Genomic DNA, 19,935 nt, shown 5'->3' with positions numbered 1-19,935 from the left:
GAAAATCAAAAACAAAATGATTATCTGGAGAATAAAGAAGAAAAGAATGAGTCATAGATGTGCTTTTGTAAAACTCTTCCTACAAAAGTTTTCTTTTATTTTTCAATTACATACTATTAGTCACAATCATTCTTGCTAGACAGTGCTAATTTCATTGATTCATGTATTCAACAAGTATTTATTACATATCCTTTAGATGCCAACTACTGAGTCTAAGGCCTCAGACAGAGAATTAAAGAAGTCATTGGAATTCTGTTGTTAAGGAGTTTTAGTTATAGATGCAAAAAAGAGACATAATACCTCTAACCAAAGAAAATATTATAATACCTGTGATATTGATAGTGCAAAGTGCTATTTGGGCAAGAAGTAGGTAGAACTAGAAAGTCTCCATGAAGAATACATTTTAAGTCTGTGATATAGAAAACAATTTTTTCAAAAAGAAAAGAGAAGGGAAGGGAAGGAGGAAGGAGGGCAGGAGAGGGGAGAGGAGGGCAAAGGAGGGAAGCAAAGGGAAGGGAAGAAAAAAACAGAAAAGAAAGGGGAAGGAAAAGAAAGGATAAAAATATTCTGAAATAAACAATTAGATTTTTGGATGCAAAACTGATTTGAGCTTTCAAAATATAATGTCCAAGTAATAATTTAGCTTAAAAATTTTAAAGATTATTTTACAGAAATTAGCAATAGAAATTTCTTTATTTTGTAGCAATTATTTTTATCTTTGCAAATTAAGGTGCAAAATTAAGCATGAATTGCCTTAGAAAAGTATATTAATTTTTAAAAATTAGTTCCATATTTTTTGCTAATAATTAAAAAACATGGGAAGTACTTTATTACAAAACCTTTTACTTTTTAGAGAGCAGAAAAATCTACATAAAATAGAATAACTGAACATTAAAAAATTACCTCATATTCTTTTTATTTAATATACAAGATTCTGATACTGGAATAAACAATTTCAGTAAATGGAATGCTTGAACTCATAAGAATCCATTTGTTTTTAGCCCATCTAATACGGTAAAAGTGAATGTGGGATCTAAATGCACAAATGTAGGTTGAATTCAATTTGTTCTCTATCATCGGAAGTAAGGGACGATACACTAGGTTTCTCTTGGGAATGAATCTTGAATTCTTCTTGATTTTGATAAATAAACACAAAAATTTGTACTTATAGAATTTATGCAAAACTCTATAATATTTAAAAAGATCTTTAAATTGCACAAGACTGGCAGAATTAGAACAAAACCAATTTGATTAAACGGCGAAATGATTTGATGAGAATTTCCCTTAAAAACTCCAAATACTTACACAGGAATCTCCAAACACTTCTCAATATATTAAAGAAACCATTCTAAAACAAATACTTTTAGTCTTAAGATTTCAGTAATTTCAATACCAAGAATGACATCTCTGAATTTAGAATCTACCCATGTGATTTTTATCTTTAACAGAATTGTTAAAAATTAAATGTAGGTGATCTCACACCCTGTCATTTTTTAAAGTATGTTATTTATTTTATATATTACATCTGGAAGTAGTTCTGTGAAATAATTTTGATATTCAAAAACTAGTTAAGAAAAGTAATTCAATACAACTTAAAGTAAAAACATGCATCTGCAGTCTGTATCAAGAAAATGAATGATTCCGAAAATAAAAGAGCAATGGACATTTAAATAGCGAATTTTCATTCTGACTAAGCAAATATTTAATTAGGAATTTATAGTGTTCCTGGTTTATTCTTTTAGCTGGATACAAAGCTGCATTTGTAGAAATGCAACATAACAGGCTTAATGGAGTTAATAGTATGCTCTCACCTTACAGGCTTCACTGTAAGAAATAGCCAAATGAAAAAAAATTTTTGTGTTCATTGTAAAACAAAAGTTTCTTTTCTGTCATCATATTCTTCATATGGCCTCCAAGGGAGACATTTAGCAAGAAGGAAATTTTTCTTCTCTTGAGGAATGGGATGAGTTCCCTAATTTGGTTAATTAGAACAATGCAACTTATACATATATTCCTCACATATATTTATAAGTGTGTGTATGAGTGTACATGCATGTGTGTCTGCGTAGTTAGAGCAAGGGAGTGGGAGGGAGGAGACTCCAAGAAGCTACAAGTCACAAAAGACATATAATCATATTAACCTCATGATCTTTCCATAAGTCTTGTTTTCTCTTTGTCAAATATACTTTCTTTGCTACAAATACACAATTAAATCCTTGCATAAGAAGAAACTCCATGATATTTTATACCTGACTGAGGATCTCATTTCACAATTCACATGGCTTCTAAAAATAGGTATAAGTAATGATTTTATTGACAAGAACAAAAAAAGTTAAGAGTATTTTATATAGTGCATAATTTTCAGTAAGTGAAACAATTCTAACCATTGGTTAGTAAAATTTTTCTTTATGCATCATAAGAAATTTCTAACATGTCATGTTTCTGGTTTAATAAAGAGAAATTATATCATAACTCTAATATATGGCAAGGGAGTTGCAGAAAATTTTAACAATATTTCATAGAGCACGTACGAATGCTCTAGAGTAAATTTACTATGTGGGATCCTACTTATTTGACTGTAACAACCTACGAATATGATTTGTCAATTATCCCATAATTCCCTTAATAGATTCCCAGAAAAATCCAACAACTCTAAGAAACAGCAAGAATAATTTACTAAATCAAAAGCCATATGGTACCTCAAAATAAATAGCTTTTGCTTTGTGTGAGACCATGGGAAGGGGTAAAAAGACTACAAATGTAAGTGTTTTCCAGTGGTTTCAGATAGTAAGAAAAGGAAGAAAACTTGGTGTGAGAATTCTGGTAAATCATTAGGAGAAATTTTACTGTACAATTGTTTAGATTTTAGTGTGAATGATGACAGTGCTATTGTTCTTCATTGATTATTCAATTAGAATCTAAAATTGTCATACTGCCAGTTACATTCATTCAATTGGCTTTTAATTCCTTCTCCAAGGCAGGTTCCTCTGGTACTTTAAATAGAAAGCCTTCAGAAATCAGAAATAAATACAGTTAAGTTCATAGTATAACTTAACTGTGAATGGAGTCATTGCTGTAGCAAGTCAATATTTAGAAGAGAAAATTTGATAAGATGTCATGAATTTGTATCCTAATTAATTTGGAATTTGTGTAACAGAAAGTTAGAGTCCTTAATTAAAATATTAATTATTATAAAGACTTTTGTGCATTTCCTACCTTTTCAAGACTCATATCTACAATAAAACTATGGCATGCATTATCAAGAAACATTATATTTGTGTATATGTTTATCATGACTGAAATGATATGTGGAAATAAAAATTTAATAATAACTCCTATTTAATCTTAACAAAAGTTCCCTCTTGCATATTAGTTTCTTTTTCTTATTTATATCACTTCTGAGCTCAGGGACACATTATTTTCATCATAATGATTTTGACCACAAACCAACCATCTAAATAAAATATAGACACAACAAATTTTAGACTCTGAACCAATTGAACATTATATGATAAGATTATGCAATAAATGTGTAGTCTTTCTAAAACCAATCTAAAAATTTAAAGACAAAATCATGTCAAATTATTTAAGAACAGATCCTATATTTGTTTTTTATAAGGATCTATGAATCTTTAATAATTCAAAAAAAATCTAGCACTTGGTGAAATGGAAGACAAAGTTTTAATTTGGCTCTTTGAATGGCAATGCACTGAAATAAAATCATCCTTCTTAATTATGTTATGGCACGCATTTTGGTTTGTGTTCATATTCATAAATAGGAATACAACTTTAAACAATTTTGTAATAATAACTCTGATGATGCTCTAAATGTTAGCCATAAGCAGAAAGTAACCTCAGTTTAATTAGATGCTTACTTCTATATGCTAAATTAGAACCACATTACAAAATAAAAACTTTAAATTATATAGTGACAAAAATCTCCAAACATAATTACCAGAATCTCTACAGGAAGATATAATTACTAGGAGCTAAATTCTTTCTTCAGCTTCGTTTATGCATCTCTCACAGAAGCCAATAGACAAAAACTGCATTCATATATAAGGGATGAATATCAATTTACTGTGAATTCTTCTAAGCAAATGTCCAAAAAAACTTATGAAGGACATGTCATGAAATCTTAAAAATAAACATTATCAGCTATGTGTACTGAAATCTACTTAAGACAGCATCTATTCTTTTACCATTCAGGATGCAGAATGTTCAATAGCAATCTTGACTATCCAATCCACTGCCCTTAAAGAACTCATTTAATTAGTCTTGTTTAACTTTATGCATCTGTAAAATGGAAATAATAAATATTCATTTACCTCATGGAATGGCTGAGGAATTCATGATTATAAAATATGAAAGGATTTGTGGATGAAATTTATGTATCAAAGGGCAGAACGGGGACTATGTTAGATGTTATGCTCTGCTCTGTGCCATTATTGGTAAACACCAAGTAATACTAGATAATAATGATATTTAGAATAACCATCATGAGCAGAAACTTGAATAAATTAGGTTGTTGAACAATGTAAAAGATAAATACATTCTCGTGGAGACACATGACCTGACTTCTAATTCCACCACTGTGGATTAATGAATCTTAAAAGAAAGAGGCTACTCCAACAAAGAAAAACATACTCAAAGACCTAACAACTTGAGTAATAAACACATGTAGCTAGAAAACACATAGATAGTATATTGGTCAAACACAAGAGCTTTCAATTTAGGTAGATTTAATTTTAATTATAGCTCTTATTTAGAGGTGACCGTGGGTAAATTACTGTACCATGCTATGTAATCAGTAGAAGAATATTAAAAGGATTGAAAATAGACTCAATAGTATTGTGAGGATTAATGTAATAGTGGATATGGAGCACATATTATAATGCTGACATATAATAAATGCTATTTAGCATTAAAATAGTTAACAAATAAGCTATCGAATGCCTACTATGTGCCAGAGGAACTTATATATTAGTGACTATTTGTTTCTTTCTAAAATTATTGTGTGACGCCCCAGTCCCCAATATTTGGAGCTAGGGCCACCAGGAAGTAAGTGTTTTAAACAATCAGGCTGGAGTTCCTCATGATGGGATTAGTGCCCTGATAAAAAGAGAGAGTCAACATTGGTGAAACTTCTCTGCCACGTTAGGATACAGTAATAAAAAAGCCATCTGCAAATCAGAAAGGGGGCCTTCCCAAGGATCCAAATTGGCTAATGCCTTGATCTTAAACTTTCGAGAATCCCAAAATATGAAAAATAAGTGTTGATTATTTAAGCTCCCCAGTCCATGGTATCTTTTATAGCAGCTCGGATGGACTAAGACAGTGATACAGTGGTGAACAGTCTTTCAAAGAGTTTATATTCTAACAGAGACAGGAAAAAGGGATAAATTAATGAAAGCATAATTTCAGATGTTATGTCATGAAGCAGACAAATCAGATTAATGTTATAATTCATTGGTTATCAATCATAGTTGCAAATAAGAATCATCTGCAAAGCTTTTTTAAAATACTGGTACCTGAGTTCCATCTAAAAATAACTAAATCACAATCTCATATTTGTGGCTCACATGTGCTGAATATAGTATCTGTCATCATCTAATTTGGTGTGTTAATCACTTTTTGTTGATTTCATTGTTACATCAGTTAATCACACTCATCTTTAGGATTCTCTCTCATACTTACTGGCTTTGGCAAGTAGCCCTAGCAGGGAATTCTCTGTAGAAAGGAATTGCAAGTAGCTTTAAGAAGCAGAGGGTGGCCTCCAGCCAATGGCCAGAAAGGCACCGAAGATCTCAGCCCTATAAACAAAGGAAACTGGATTCTCCCCTAAGATTCTAAGTAAATACCTCCTCAATCAATTCTCTGATAAGACTACAGTTTTGATGATCACTTTGAGCTTCACTTTGTGAGTCTGGAAACAAAAGGTTCAGCTAAGTCACACTTGTAATTCTCACAAACTGAGAATATATATACTAGAGACACACACGTGCATGTACTGGTTTTAATGTAAGATAGCAGTTATGTCATTGCTCAGCAGTAGATAATTAACACACAAAGTAAAAAGACTGTTAAGATAAATGTAGTATTTCTAGATATGGAAAGAAACGAGATGCTACCTTATAACTGAATTTTAAATACTTTGTGTAAGCAAGTGTGTTATTTGTGAGCTTATGTAAAGGAACATAATTCTGTCTCTTGGTATGTCTGCTTTGAGTAAACCTTATACTCAAAATGGTGATCAGCATGTACAAAGGACGAAAACTAAGTTTTCCCTAGGTAATGATACAGATATTGTGCTAGCATTTCTAACTTTCTGTTAAAATTATATGCATGCTTGGCAGATTTTTATGTAAGATTTACTTTTTTACTTCTTGCATGGCTATAGTGAATTGCTAAAATGAAAATAAAAGTTGTGTATAATCATGCTGACTTAGGTCAGATCACACAAAAAGTTTCAAGAAGGAAATATTCAAAACTCTGGAGTACAGTAAAGATATCAAGAAGACTAGAAATAACAAGGTCCCTCAAATTTATCAATTAAGACTTCAATGGTTACTTTAGCAGGTATACTCTCAACAGTAGTGGAGTCCAAAGCCAAGCCGCATTAAAGTAGGAGGACAGATGTGATAGCAATGGTTATAGAGAGTTCAGTAATCTTAGCTGATGAAGAAAGCAAAGAAATGGCAAGTAATTAGATCATAACTCACAGTTTTGCTATGGATTAAATAGTGTTTCCTAAAAAGATGTCTAGAAGTCCTAACCCCTCATACCTGTACATGTAACCCTTTAGAAATAAGGTCTTTGAAGGAGTGATCACATTCAAATGAGGTCATACTAAATAAGAATGGTCCCTAGTCCAACATAACTGGTGTTATTAGAAGATGAAAATGGAAACACGGGCAGGAGAATGCCACATGGAGACACAGAGACCTTCAGACACCTGGGGGGAAACAGCCAGGTGCAGAGTGAGACAGAGAGTGCTGCAAGTTTCCAGAGCAACCTAAAGCTGAAGACACAAGGAAGGAGTCTCATTGGGAGGCTTAAGAAGCAGCACGGCCTGTTAACACCTTGATTTGAGGCTTCTAGCCTCCAGAGCTGTGTTGAGAAACTTCAGCGGTTTTAAGCCAGTTAATTTTGAGTAATTTCTGTTAATTGTAAGAAACCAAAGCAAATATTAAAGGGAATGATCTTAGGATGTGTATTAAGTTTACACAAACTGAGGAAAAGAAGCCTAGGCAATAGAGTAGTTGAAGATTCAATTAGGAAGGTAAAAACCTAAAAAGATGAAATGCTGTAATGGACAAAGTACAAGACTGAAAAAAAAGTTCAGTGTGTAGATCCCTTTCTCAAAAGTCTACCCAAGCACTCACAGTAAGGTGAATCCAGTGTGCCAAACCACGCTGAATATGTACAAGTTCTGAGAATGGTACCAGAAATTCAGCAGATCATACTGTAATCTCACTACAATAAGGTTTAAGAAATACTGACTTAGGCAGTAACGAGTAAAAGCATAAAGATTCACAATCTGAAAATTTAAAATTCCACTAGCACTACCTAAATTCAAACTCAATCCCAGTTCAATATCCTTCTTTTCCACAAATGCCCAATTCACAAATTTACATATTTATAGCTGGCAATAGCTCTTCCCACTCTCCCAGTGGTAGGCAAGACTTATTTCAAAAGAAAGATCTTTGGAAGCCAAGCATAGCAACAAACATCTATAATCCCAGCACTCAGGAGGCTGAAGCAGGAGGATCATAGCTCTAGGTCAGGCTGAGCTACATAGCAAAATCTAGACCAGCCTACATTACACAGTCAGTTCAAGGTCAACATAGGCTACCTGGCAAGGAGGCTGAGTATAAAAAAATATGATGGAATATTTTGCATACACAGTACATGTAGCTTCTTGGGGCACTACTCAAAGATTCTGCTCAGCACACTTGTGCCCAAAAATCAGTGCCTGCAGGGAAGCACTCTGATTCTGATTCAGGAGCAGCCAGGACATGGTTTCCAGAAATATTCCCTGAGGAGTATTCATTGCAAACTCAAAATGATTACAGGGACTGATAAAGCAGCCAGAAGTACTAATGAAATTCTTGGCAGCATTAAGAACTGTCAAACATTAAGAGCTATGAAATCCAGATCAAGGAAGGTAAGTCTCTACGCCATGCAATGGACAAATTGAGCTTGAAATATTGTGTTTGGTTTCACATATCATATTTTAAGAAGAATGTGTGTTGCTCTGTGGTACATTTTGACCCAGAGAATACAATTCATATTATTGATGTCTGTGGAGTACAGAGTTCATGGCCTTGTCAAAGTGGTGTTCCTATACCTTGTAGCTTGAGCTGCCTTCCGAACTTTGGAAATGGCAGATTCTACTCTCTGCATGCAAGCCCTCTTTGAATTACATTGCAGAGAAGTGCCTCATTTTAAAAAGGAATAATGAAAGCATTCTATTTGCACTAGGCATTATATGATAACTAAGGATCCATCTCATAATGTCCCACTATAACTTAAAGCTCACTTAAGCTTCAAGCTTTCGTCCGGGATAAAATTCTCAGAGAAAGGATATTTTCTGGGTCACTTTAAGTCTTGAGGAATCAGTGACCAAGTGCTAAAGCCTCATGATTTCTGATTATTAATTCTTTATGTGCTTCCAAATCATCACTACTTCTGTCTCCTCTTTCCTTTCCTTTCTATCCTATCCTTCCTCACTTCTCACTCCTTCCTTTTCCTTGTCTCATCTCCATCTCCACCTCTCTTTCCCTCTTCATCTCCTGCCAGTGGTTTTCAAAACTGCTAGAAATTATGATGAACTGAGAAGCTTATAAAAAAAACTAATTAAGGTTCCAACCCAGAGAATGAAAGTTATTGCTACATTTTTAAGTACAGGAAACATCTCCATTTCCAGTCCTATGTACTTGAAATTCTTGTCATTTCCACTACCTGTCATAAGGAACTTCATTCAGTAGACATTATTTCTCCATTAGCACAACTCTCTTCTTCACCCTTAGATTAGAAATCCCCTCAATATTCACCCTTTCCATTGTGAGAATGGAAGTATTATTCTTACAAATTTCTCCAGATGGCTTAGTTTCCTCATCTTCTCAACTATTCTCAGTAGAGGTGGATTAAGGGTATTTTAAGTGGGGATAAAAAAAGATCTCAATATTATACACCAGATGTGTTTCACCATTCAGATGAAGGACTCTTATAAAAGACATAAATAGTGAAAAATGCAAAACTATCCCTACTGATTATAGTTCCCAGCAGCTCAAGGTGTTTCATTATTGGAATGTTTAGGTTTACTTTTGCTGGAACATTCAAGAGAAGACAGAAAGGCACATACAGATTCCATGTTCCATGGTTCTTCTCTGTTCCCACATGTAAAGCAACAGGAAAATGCCTTTTGTTGCAAAGATGACTTCATAGTCTCAAAACTTCAGGCTCTACTTGAAAATGATCATCCTAATATTTTTTAAAGCATTTTAAACCTTTGCAAACCATATAGAAGTTTTGAGTTCCAATGTCATGAATTACTAAATGGAATGGTATATCCCATACCTCATTTCAATGTTCAGTATTTCAGTTTTCAACTTAAAGATGCTATGTCTGGCAATAGATGTTGACTAATTTGCCTTTAAAGCGAGAGAAAACAAACAGCAAGAATAAAAACCAGGTCAGTGACTTGTGCCAACTGTTATAATTCTCTCATTCTGTTCTTTATTTATTGTAATGACTTCTAATTTCACGTTTTGTCAAAGCTTAAAATTTCTAAAGTATCAGCAACAGATTGAAAAACTTGAGAATCGCGACGATGGAAATGAAAAGAAAACAAATTAGCTATCAAATTCTATGGTAATCTTTTAAGTGTTTATAATTTATGTCTCTTAAGAAGTATTGAGTATAAATATGACTGGCATCCTTCCTGCAACACAATTCAGTAAGCTTCAGAAGTGTCCCTTGTCATTTTTTTGACTCAGATAAAAATGTGGTAATGGTGGTTAATAATTGAGTTATTTTAACACAATCAAAACTCTGTTGTCATTTTACAAAGATATGATTATTGAGCAAGTTAAGATTACAGGATAAGAAAAATATCAATATCATGTTATAGCAACTGATAAAAATGTCAAAACCAGTACTTTTAAGTTTGTTTTACTTTATTCCAAGCTAAAAAATGTAGATGTTAGTTCCAAATTTATGCAGAATACTTTTTCTAATAAATTCAAATATGATATTGAATGCATCTATGAAAAAAATTACATTGATGGAATTAGTCAAAAACAAGTGACTATGACACATGTACAACATATTGTAAAGTCTAGTGCTAAAGACAAAAAATTATGGTAAATTTGCACAATAAAAAATTTTATGAATAGTAGTAAAAATTAATCAATTTTCCTCAAATAATCTATCAATGGTAGTAGCCCTAATTATGAGTACTACAAGAACAAGAAGCACATATTTAAGAAACCAGCCATTCGAAAATCTCTAAACATTAGGGTGGCAGCCACACTTGAGCGTGCCTGATGGGTCTCCTCTCACCCCTTTGCAGAAGCACCCTCTGGGGCGGCAGGAACTGATGCCAAGGCTGCACAGCCACTGGGTACCTGACCTCTCTCACATGGAGGCACGATCACCCCATCCTGGAGCCTGCTGGTCCCTAGGGCCTGAGACACCAACCCCATGCCCAGGGATCAGTGAGCCATGGTGAGTGTCCACGGTGGCAGCACCTGCAGCTGGCATCACTACCTGGTGCACAGGAGCCTCGTGCTCTTCTTGGTTGGGGTTGTCCTGGCCCTGGTGCTCAAACTGCCACATATCCAGAAGAATGTCACTCTCTTCCCAGAAGAGTTGTTTGCCACCATCTTCTCCTCCGCACCCCTGTTGTGGGACAGCAGCTGCAATGGTCAGCTTACTCTACCCCTGTATCCACAGTCACCTTGGAAAACTCCACAAGTTCAAGAGAGAGTGGGCCAGGGTCATGAGGTCCATTGCAGCCTTCTTTTGCATTCACCTCACCAGTGCTGAATTGGAATTGGATTTTGCCCATATTGTTCAGGTGTCCTTGACCTAAGCAGCAATCTCCTTGGGCTTTTGGTAGACATTTAATCCCTCCAGAAGTGACCTTGAACTCAAGGTCACCATCACCTTCCAAGCAACTCTGATCACTGTTTCTCATGTACAATCGTGTATATCAGAATACATTCCCAGACTCTCTGTATCTGTTCTTGACTACTGTGTATTTTTTTCCTCAGGAAGTGTCAGTCACAGTGGGAAACATAGGATGACAGTTAGCTATGGGTGTCTCTGAGAAGCCACACAGGAACTGAGCGCCAGATGGGAAGAGTAAGCAGGACCTGGAGAGAAGTGCTGTAAAGGCAGATTGGGCTCAAGATGATTTTTTCCCTAAATGCTGTGTTTAGATGGGGCTGACGACAAAGGGCTCCTGGAAGAAATGTGCAGTTACTCTAGAATAGTGAGATGGAAACAAGAACTACTGACCTTGAGGTCTTGTCTTGACTTTCCTCCCTGCTCCTGCTTGTTCTCTATAACATGTCATCTCAGCCCAGATGCTATGGGACTCAGGCAGGGGGCAGTTATCCAACTATTAAATTTCATCCATGTTGTTAAAACAAGTTGCCATATTTCAAAGCCTTGAACTAAATTTAATTATCAACTAGCAGTTTTATGTCAGTGCACAAAGGAAATATGGATTGATATGATGGTGCTTTAAAAGATGAAGTATGTTGCAAGAAAACTTTTATCCAAAAGATTTTAAAAATAGAGTTGTGTAAAAAAAGAAAAGAAAAAGCAGCAGCAAGTGTAGGGAGGTGGTGCTGCCAGTGAGTCCGAGCATGGCAGGGTCTCCTGATAACACTGTCATTTTGTGAAATCTCACATTCTGCAGTCACACATGTCCTACCACCAGTGTGGACACTGTGCTTTCCATTACTCCCACAGGATTTTGTGTTGCCCATCTTAACTGGGAGGAGAAGATAATGAAAAGCCATCATTCTACACTGTGATGTTGGAATTCTCACCTTGGTTAATGAAATTTTATCCCATATCCAGAACATCCAAGAGTCAGGTAAATCTGCTGCATATTTCAGTCTTGGTGAGCCAAGAGAGAGGATAATTTTTTCCACAGCCCTGTGGAATGTGTAGTCTGTGATTGCTTATAAAAAGAAGAATGGGTACATCACTGCCTTAAACTATTCAGTGGTTGTGGTGAGCAGTGTATTCATTTAATGGCATAGAGCATATTGGGCCAAGTTTGCAAGTATTGGGTCTTAAACTTCAAGTACAATGCATATGAAACATAGCCTGAGCCTTCTATTCTCTTAAAATATTTTTTTAATGCATGAGATGCTCAAGAGAAGGGTTCTGGTTTATTTCAGAGTTGCATGGAGGTAGAGCTCAGCAATACCTCTTAGGTAGGGAGGCTCCTTCCCTGTCAGCTCTTTTGACATACTCTAGTTTTTGTGGGTGTAGTAATTTTTACTTATAAACTTACCTTTTTGAAATTTGAATGTTTTGGTTGTATTGAATTCTGTGGAAGTGACTTGATTAAAAGACTCCTTAAGCAGAAAGCACTGGTGAGCAGAAGGGAAGCACACTCAGCCACAAGGCTGGCATTTTCTGCTTTCCTTCAAAGGACTATCCTTGTTGGGGTTTTACCTGTTTTGTTTTAAGGAACATGTCCTGGAATAAACTTTAGGTTTCTGACACTAATTTGTTTAAGAAGAAGCTCTCAAGAAGAATTTTTTTTAAGAGAAAATGTATTCTTCTGGACCATGGAATTCATCCCTTATAAATTTTCTGAAAATGAAAACATGATTAGTTTTGTGAAAACATTTTTCAGTGACAATATCAGCATTTTATGAAAGCCAGAAGCTCCTAGAGAAAAGCAGTGAGTCTAAAATACACTCAGTCATGTACAAACAGTATGTTTCCTCTTAAACTGGAAGTAAATATATATCTTTCACAAATAATGTAACAAAAATGTGAATCTGAATGTTTTTTGACAATAGCTTTTAGCAGCTATATTGAACCAAATTGATTTGAATTTGTAAAACTGTGAAATAGTCTGAACAAAATCTGTGAGATTCGCATTCATGCTAAGTTTTCAATATTGTGTTCTTTTTTGCATTTTTTACTTTTATTAAAGGTTCAAATCCAAAACAAAAATTAGGGGAAGTGACATTCAGAAGTTTTTATCCAGAAATTATACAATGGTATATTTCAAACTGAATAAAAAGTGTACTTGAAGTCTAGAACAAGACTTACTAGGTAAGTATGTTAACATGAGTTTTGGGTACAATGTAAAGTATTTAAATGAAGAAAGTACAAGACGTAGCCTAAATGCTGTGACAGGATAATGGATGACGAGTAAATTGAGAAGGGAAGACACTGTACCAAGTGCTAGACAGGAAAGGAAAAACAAACCACAAAATACTACTACAGCTGACAAAACAAAGTATAAAACTCATGTCCTCCCAGACACAGTACCTACATTTAAATTTTCTTAGCAGCAGATCATTCACACATGCATTTTCCTAAATATAACCAGAAGCTGTTTTACCAGGTATCTCAATAGACTGTATGGGCTCATGTGTTCCAAATGTAATACTACAGACAGTTTCAGTAACTCACCTAATTCACAAATTCTGATCGATTTCTGCCTAGACCTCTTTTACCATCTTCTGACCTGAAATGCAGTCCTATGAACCCTAAGGACTGATTCAGCCTGACCTCTCCCTGTTAAGGTGGGTACGCTCCCCTCCTTATCAAGTGTACTTAATTAGCTTTGCGTGATCTAAAAGATTCTCTTGTGGTCTTGTGAGAGGGCTTTGATAAATATTTTAATAATATCAAAACTGTAAATGTAAGCATGTTGTTGATTCGTGATTTTAATCTTGAAATTTAAATTTATCTACCTCCCAAGAAAGGCTAGTCTTCCTATAGTCTGATTTTAATCCAGCACCAATTTATACTCAATTGACTCATTTCCTCACTTTTCAATATGTGTTTTATTTATCTCATGTAGCTTGGTGACTAATTGGACTTTACTCTCTGTGGATCTGATGACCTCAGATTCTTCTACTCTGATTCTCTTGGAGGGCTTCTTTGATTTAGAGATCCCCCTTCCAGCTGATCCAGGCAAATAGAATATTTAAGTACATGTTCATATATCACCATTTTTCTTTCACATTTTTATTCCAGAAATAATCATGTACTTCAAATTCAGTTATAAAATTGAGGACATTCAAAGTTTTAGACAACCTTGTTTGAACTTAATTCTTCTACTCAAAAGGAAATATTCATAACTAATACCTGAAAATGTATTAAAAACAGCAAGATTAAAACTAGTCAATCTAGTCTTGGGTATGAACCATCAGTGAAGCAAACTTCCTCCCATAAGAGGTGAGAGAAAAAAACAGAGAAAGCAGACTCCAAAAATTCTTTTTAAAATTTGCTTTGGAATCAGTTGCAAGTATACAGAAAATAGCTGACGGTTTAGTACGTCTAATTTATGCTACGGAAAATGGTCTGAATACACACTTTGCATTATAAAACTAAGAAATATTTAAAATACATGAAATTAAAATGAAGTTTTATTACTATTTTTTATATCTAAATATAAATGCATTTCATATATTCAGCTCTATACTCTAATGAGTTGTCATAGACAAAAACTATGCTTACCCAGTTTACTTATTTACTTGGAGTTCTTAAACTACCACTGTGGACACTCACGAAAATTACTGAATATAGAACAAATCCTACACCAGTAAATAGATAAATTCCTCTAATATTTTGTTGTCATAAATAAGGTTCCTACTGATTTCCTGTCACTGTTAATTGCACAAATAATTTTCTCTCTACCTCTCTCTCTCTGCTGCTACTTTTTTTTTCAACCAGCATGTTCCAAAAATATAAGTGTGTAGGCATTAGCTTCAAGAAGAAAAATTAGCTAATGAATGAGAATTTTACCAGGTAAATAGGCTCAAAAAGGCCAAAAATCTCATGTTCTCCCTCATATGCAGATTATAGACCTAAAACAAATGCAGTAATATTATTGGACAGGGGTTGCACACTAAGAGGAGAATGCACACTAGAGAAATAGGGAAAGGGAAGGAAACCTAAAACTGGAATGTGGTGAATGTGCCCACTATAGAGGAGTGAATATAGTAAACTTAAACTGGCCGAGGCCACTATGGGAAGGGGACTAGGAAGTAGTGAAGAGGTCTGACAGAGATGAACCAATGTGGGTTGTAATGCACATGTGCATGGAAACAAAGCTAAGAGTCTCTCTGTGTAGCTATCTTTATCTCAAAGTAGCAAAAACACTATGTCTTTATTATCTCTTATGTTTTGTCCTCAACAAAATCAGAGAACAAGAAGTTGGAACAGGTTCTGCCCAGAAGCAGAAGAGGGGGGCAACAAAAAATATATGCACATATGACTAAATGTAAAAATGATAAGATAAAAAAAATACAAGCACAAATACTATTAATAAATTAAAATGGGATTATAAAATTATAAGTAAATAAATCAATAAAAAATGAATGGTAGGGTAGAGATAGGTCATTGAGATGATGTTATATAACTAACTAAACGAAAGTGTATTCATTTCTAATACTGATAATCCACATAGTACTATTTCATTAGTTTAAAAAAATTAAGATCATGTTTTGTATGTCAGACTTATCTCAGAGCTCATGAAAATGGATTAATAGTTAAGGGAGGTAGGCAGTATATTACATTGATGTTTTAGACAGAGCTGTTATTGACTTGTCTTTCTACCAATATTAGATATGTGATCTTAGAAAACTGACATAAGCCTTTTGGAGCTCTGTTTCCTTATCTTTCAAACAGAGATAATAGATATAGTGGTTTTATTTTATTCTATTTTACTTTGTTTTACATTCTGTTACTTATTTTCACATCCTTTCAAAACTAGTTGGTATCTAATAATTTATTTTCAAGTCTCAGTCTATATATTTTAGGTTGGTTGGATATTTCTCCATTAGAAGGGATTTTGTTTCACTTAAATCAATTAACATATTCCACCTACTGGTTACAAAGGATTAGTCCAAGCCTGGTCCCAAAGTTTTTCTGGAGAATATGCGAAGAGTTCTTGGAAGGAAGTCCTCACTCATTTCCAGTGACTTGAAAATGTGAGGTTATTTTGTCTGTAACTTCCAGTCAACCTGGAAGTTGCTATTACCAAACAACTACCAGGAATACTATAGAACCAGAAGACAAACCTTTGCCTCCATGAGCACAGAATCAAGTTATGACATACCCCTGTTGCTTAAGCTAGCTTTATTTGAATTTTTTATTACTTGCAAATGAAGTAACAATGAGTAGTTTTTCCTTCGGCTTATTGTGAGAGTTAAGTAAGGAACTTAACACATTACTCAGTTCACAACATTTTCTTAAACTGCATATCCAAGGATGAAAGCCATGTGGACAGCTTACACAATAGAAATTGTTTCAATGGTATCTAAATACAGTAATTTTTTTCCACTATGCTTTCACTTTTAATTCACCTCATTCACCTTATTCATCAATCCAAACAGTATTGGAATTTATTATGAACAAGGCATTGTGACAAGGACTGAATGTTTTAGTGAAAAGTGTGGTAATGGTTACTTTAACACTGTTGTTGATGCAAAAAGAGAAAAGCTAATGCTTTTGAGAATTGAATTACCTACAATCTCCCAAGGAGATAAGCATTTAAAGAAATGTATAAACAATGTGTGATTATGTGCTAAACTGTATGGTATATAGGCAAATGAGTATTATTGAAGGTCCTATTGAAAAAAAAGAATGATACATAGTAAGACAAACTATTCCCTATAGAAAAATGACTTGGTATTAAATTGTATAAGCTAACATATTAAAGACTAAGCATGTGAAAAAAGAATACCTAGCAACCCAAATAAACATTTTCCATTCCCTTTCATTTAATACTTTTTTGGCCTTATTTTTAATATTTGTAAGTTATTTCTTTCTTTAAATTATTTTGACTTCTTGGTCTTGCTTGACTACACCAAAGTCTCTCTATACTAGGTTCTTTGGGGCTTTGTATTATCAGTTAACAATATGAAAGCAGGGTTCTTCAGGCATTTCTAATGATAAATTCTTCTGGAGATAGTTCAAGAATGATTTACACAGAATATCACAAAGCTTCAGTAATAGAAGAGATTTTTAAGACCACATACCCCTTCTCTATGCATGTTACTTATGGTGAATGTCACAAAATAAGTTAGTATAAAATATTTCTTTAATATGTAAACAGAAAAAAATAAGATTAGACTCTAAAAATTAGAGATAACAGAAACACTTTTAGGCAAGAAGAGAATGATGTATAAATAATCATTAAGATAGCATGAGACCTCCTTTATAAAAATCTGATACCTTATAACTAACTAATTACATTTATCTGAGGGCAAAAATATGGAATTCAAAACCTCTACTTCTTCTTTGCTTTTATTTTAATATACTCCCAACTGCTAAAAGGTTATGGAAGTGATTCATGAAAGAATGTGCTCTGGTCTCTGTGCTGGAGGCAGCATAGATGGAATATGCACAACATAAGTCATGCCACTGACTGATAAACTAGAGGGTCTAAGGATAAGGAGATGGATTAAGGTCATGGAAAACCCGAGGAGGCGCACTTCTATGCACTTCTATAACTATCAGTCATGTACTCAGCCCAAGGGTGCCAGAGAATGTGGGTCCATTGGTTGACTTTCAAGGACTCTGTTCATTTTTCGTGTTTTGTTTTCCTTTGTTCTGTTTTGGCTCTAAGGTCTCAAGCCTCAGGAACCTATTACAGAAGTCTTATTAGAGAAATCTTTTCTCTCTCTTTTTAGCGTCTTATTTTCCAAGGAATAATCCTCTTTTCTCCTTAGTGGGAACACTTGTTAGTTGAATTTTACCTTCTCTTATGATAGTAATTTGTTTATTTCAGGTTTTTTAGTTCAACCGGCTGTCATGTATCAAATTTTTCAGGACTTTAAAAAATCTTTTAATTGTTAAAAATGTGGAAGGAGAAGGTGACAGTATTCTTCTTTAGTACCCCACTGGAGTTAGTCCAACCATTCTACAATTTATTTCCCTTTCCAGAGTTAAGCTTTAGGTAAAATCCTTAATTATATCTGAGAAGTAGCACTGATAAAATTCTATAAATTTATGCTCATTGCTGTGGCCTGAATGTGTGTGTGTGCCTCCTTCCCCCATCTCCCACCAATTTCATATGTTGAAGTTCTAATCCCCAGTATCATGTGGTATTTGGAAGTGGAACCTTTGGGACGTGATTGGGTTGAGATGAGCTTGGTGGCTCCACCATGGAATTAGTGCCTTCTTAAGTCTCTTCTTAGAGACTCACATTTTCTGCCACATGGGGATGCCATCTGCACATCGGGAAAGTAGTCCTCACATGACTCAGAATTTGCTGTCACCTTAATCTTGAACTTCCCCATCTCTACAAGTATGAGAAAGAAATAGTTTTTGTGTAAGCCACTCAATTTATGGTATTTTAATATAGTAGGTTGAGTTGACTAAGGCACTTTTTTTTTAAAGTCTCTTAAAAAATATTTGAACTTAGATCCATTCTCAGAAGTAGAACTGCCTAACTTTGTTTTAATCTCAGGAAGAATTCACGAGTAAGCTAAAATGAATGGAGACACAGACAACCCTAAGCTCAAATCTAGTTTAATTCATCAGCTTTGGGATTGTGAATAAATTGCAGTACTTCTCTTGGCCTTGGCTAACACATATATGCAATTGTTCATAACACCCACATCATAAGCAAAACAAACCATGTCATGTTATGTTATACTCATGATTGCTGGTGTGACGTGTGTATTTGAAAACTTCTTTTCTTTCACAGCTCAGGGAGCTACCCTAGATAAGCTCTTGAACCTGGGTTCCTCACCAAAAACGACTTCCTTCTCAGATGGAGGTGACTATTTTTAACTTAAATGCTCTCTTCTTATTGAGTGTCTGCATATGGCAGGGAACCCTCTAGAATCTGAGGATTCATCCAACAGTACTTCTTGTCCTATTTCAACTTATATTTAAGTAGCTATTTCCTCTTACAGCAGCTCCCAATTACAAATTTCTTGCCTGTAAGAATTGAATGTCATCATATGTGAAATGCTACACCAATGGGAAATCTCATTTCACAAGGTAAAAAGCTTAGGCTTACTTTGAAAATATATAATAAAATTTTATCCATACATAAACTGTCTTTAGTTGGTTTTTTTTTTTTTTTTAGAAGCAGACCCTGAGAAAAAAGAACGAGCATAAATAGTTCAATTGAGACCTGATATTAGGAAAAACATTTGGGAGTGGAGAAGTGAGAAAGGAAAAAAAAGTAAAATTGAAAAAAGATAAATTAAAAATAATAGAAAGAACCAGTGAGCCAATTATCAAAAAATGCTACGTATTTGGACAATCAGAGTTTAAACCTATCAGGAAACTCTAGGTGTCAGTATTAAACTTGCTGTCAGTGTTTTCACCTGATGGTTTAGGGAGCTGGGTTATTTGTCTATGGAATTCTGTCAGTAATTACTGTCAAACAAGCCCTCAGGCTTCCCCTAGAGGGAGTGAATTCCCTGGTATACCAAGCCTACCTGTGGAGCAAATGTGATGGCTGATGGGGTATTGGATTTACAAGCATAAAAATGGTAATTTATCAAGGGATTGTGGTCAGGGCATCAACAGCTTGCACTACATGAATCTTAGCTAATGCTCACTGTAACGAAAGAACAACTGTGATAGAGTATTCACAACTTAATATTGCTCAAGGCCAAAATGTGCTCTGGAATTCAGAATGCGATCTGACTTCTCATTCGTCTTGTTCCAAACAGTCATCCTGGCATTCTTTCCTTCTTC

The 19,935-nt window shown here is 34.6% G+C and overlaps 1 protein-coding gene and 1 pseudogene across 7 annotated transcripts in view; one reads left to right on the top strand and one right to left on the bottom strand.

Moving 5' to 3' along the window:
* The window catches only part of Ccser1 (coiled-coil serine rich protein 1), a 1,264,311-nt gene that overhangs the window by 550,473 nt on the left and 693,903 nt on the right, over positions 1-19,935 (bottom strand). The window lies entirely within an intron of this gene.
* On the top strand, positions 10,729-11,354 carry LOC109702240 (insulin-induced gene 1 protein pseudogene; annotated as a pseudogene).

The sequence above is a fragment of the Castor canadensis genome, chromosome 9 (genome assembly GCF_047511655.1).
Source record: "Castor canadensis chromosome 9, mCasCan1.hap1v2, whole genome shotgun sequence".
Taxonomy (NCBI): Eukaryota; Metazoa; Chordata; class Mammalia; order Rodentia; family Castoridae; genus Castor; species Castor canadensis.
Note: the sequence above shows the minus strand (reverse complement) of the source record. Positions and strands in the feature narration are given on the sequence as shown.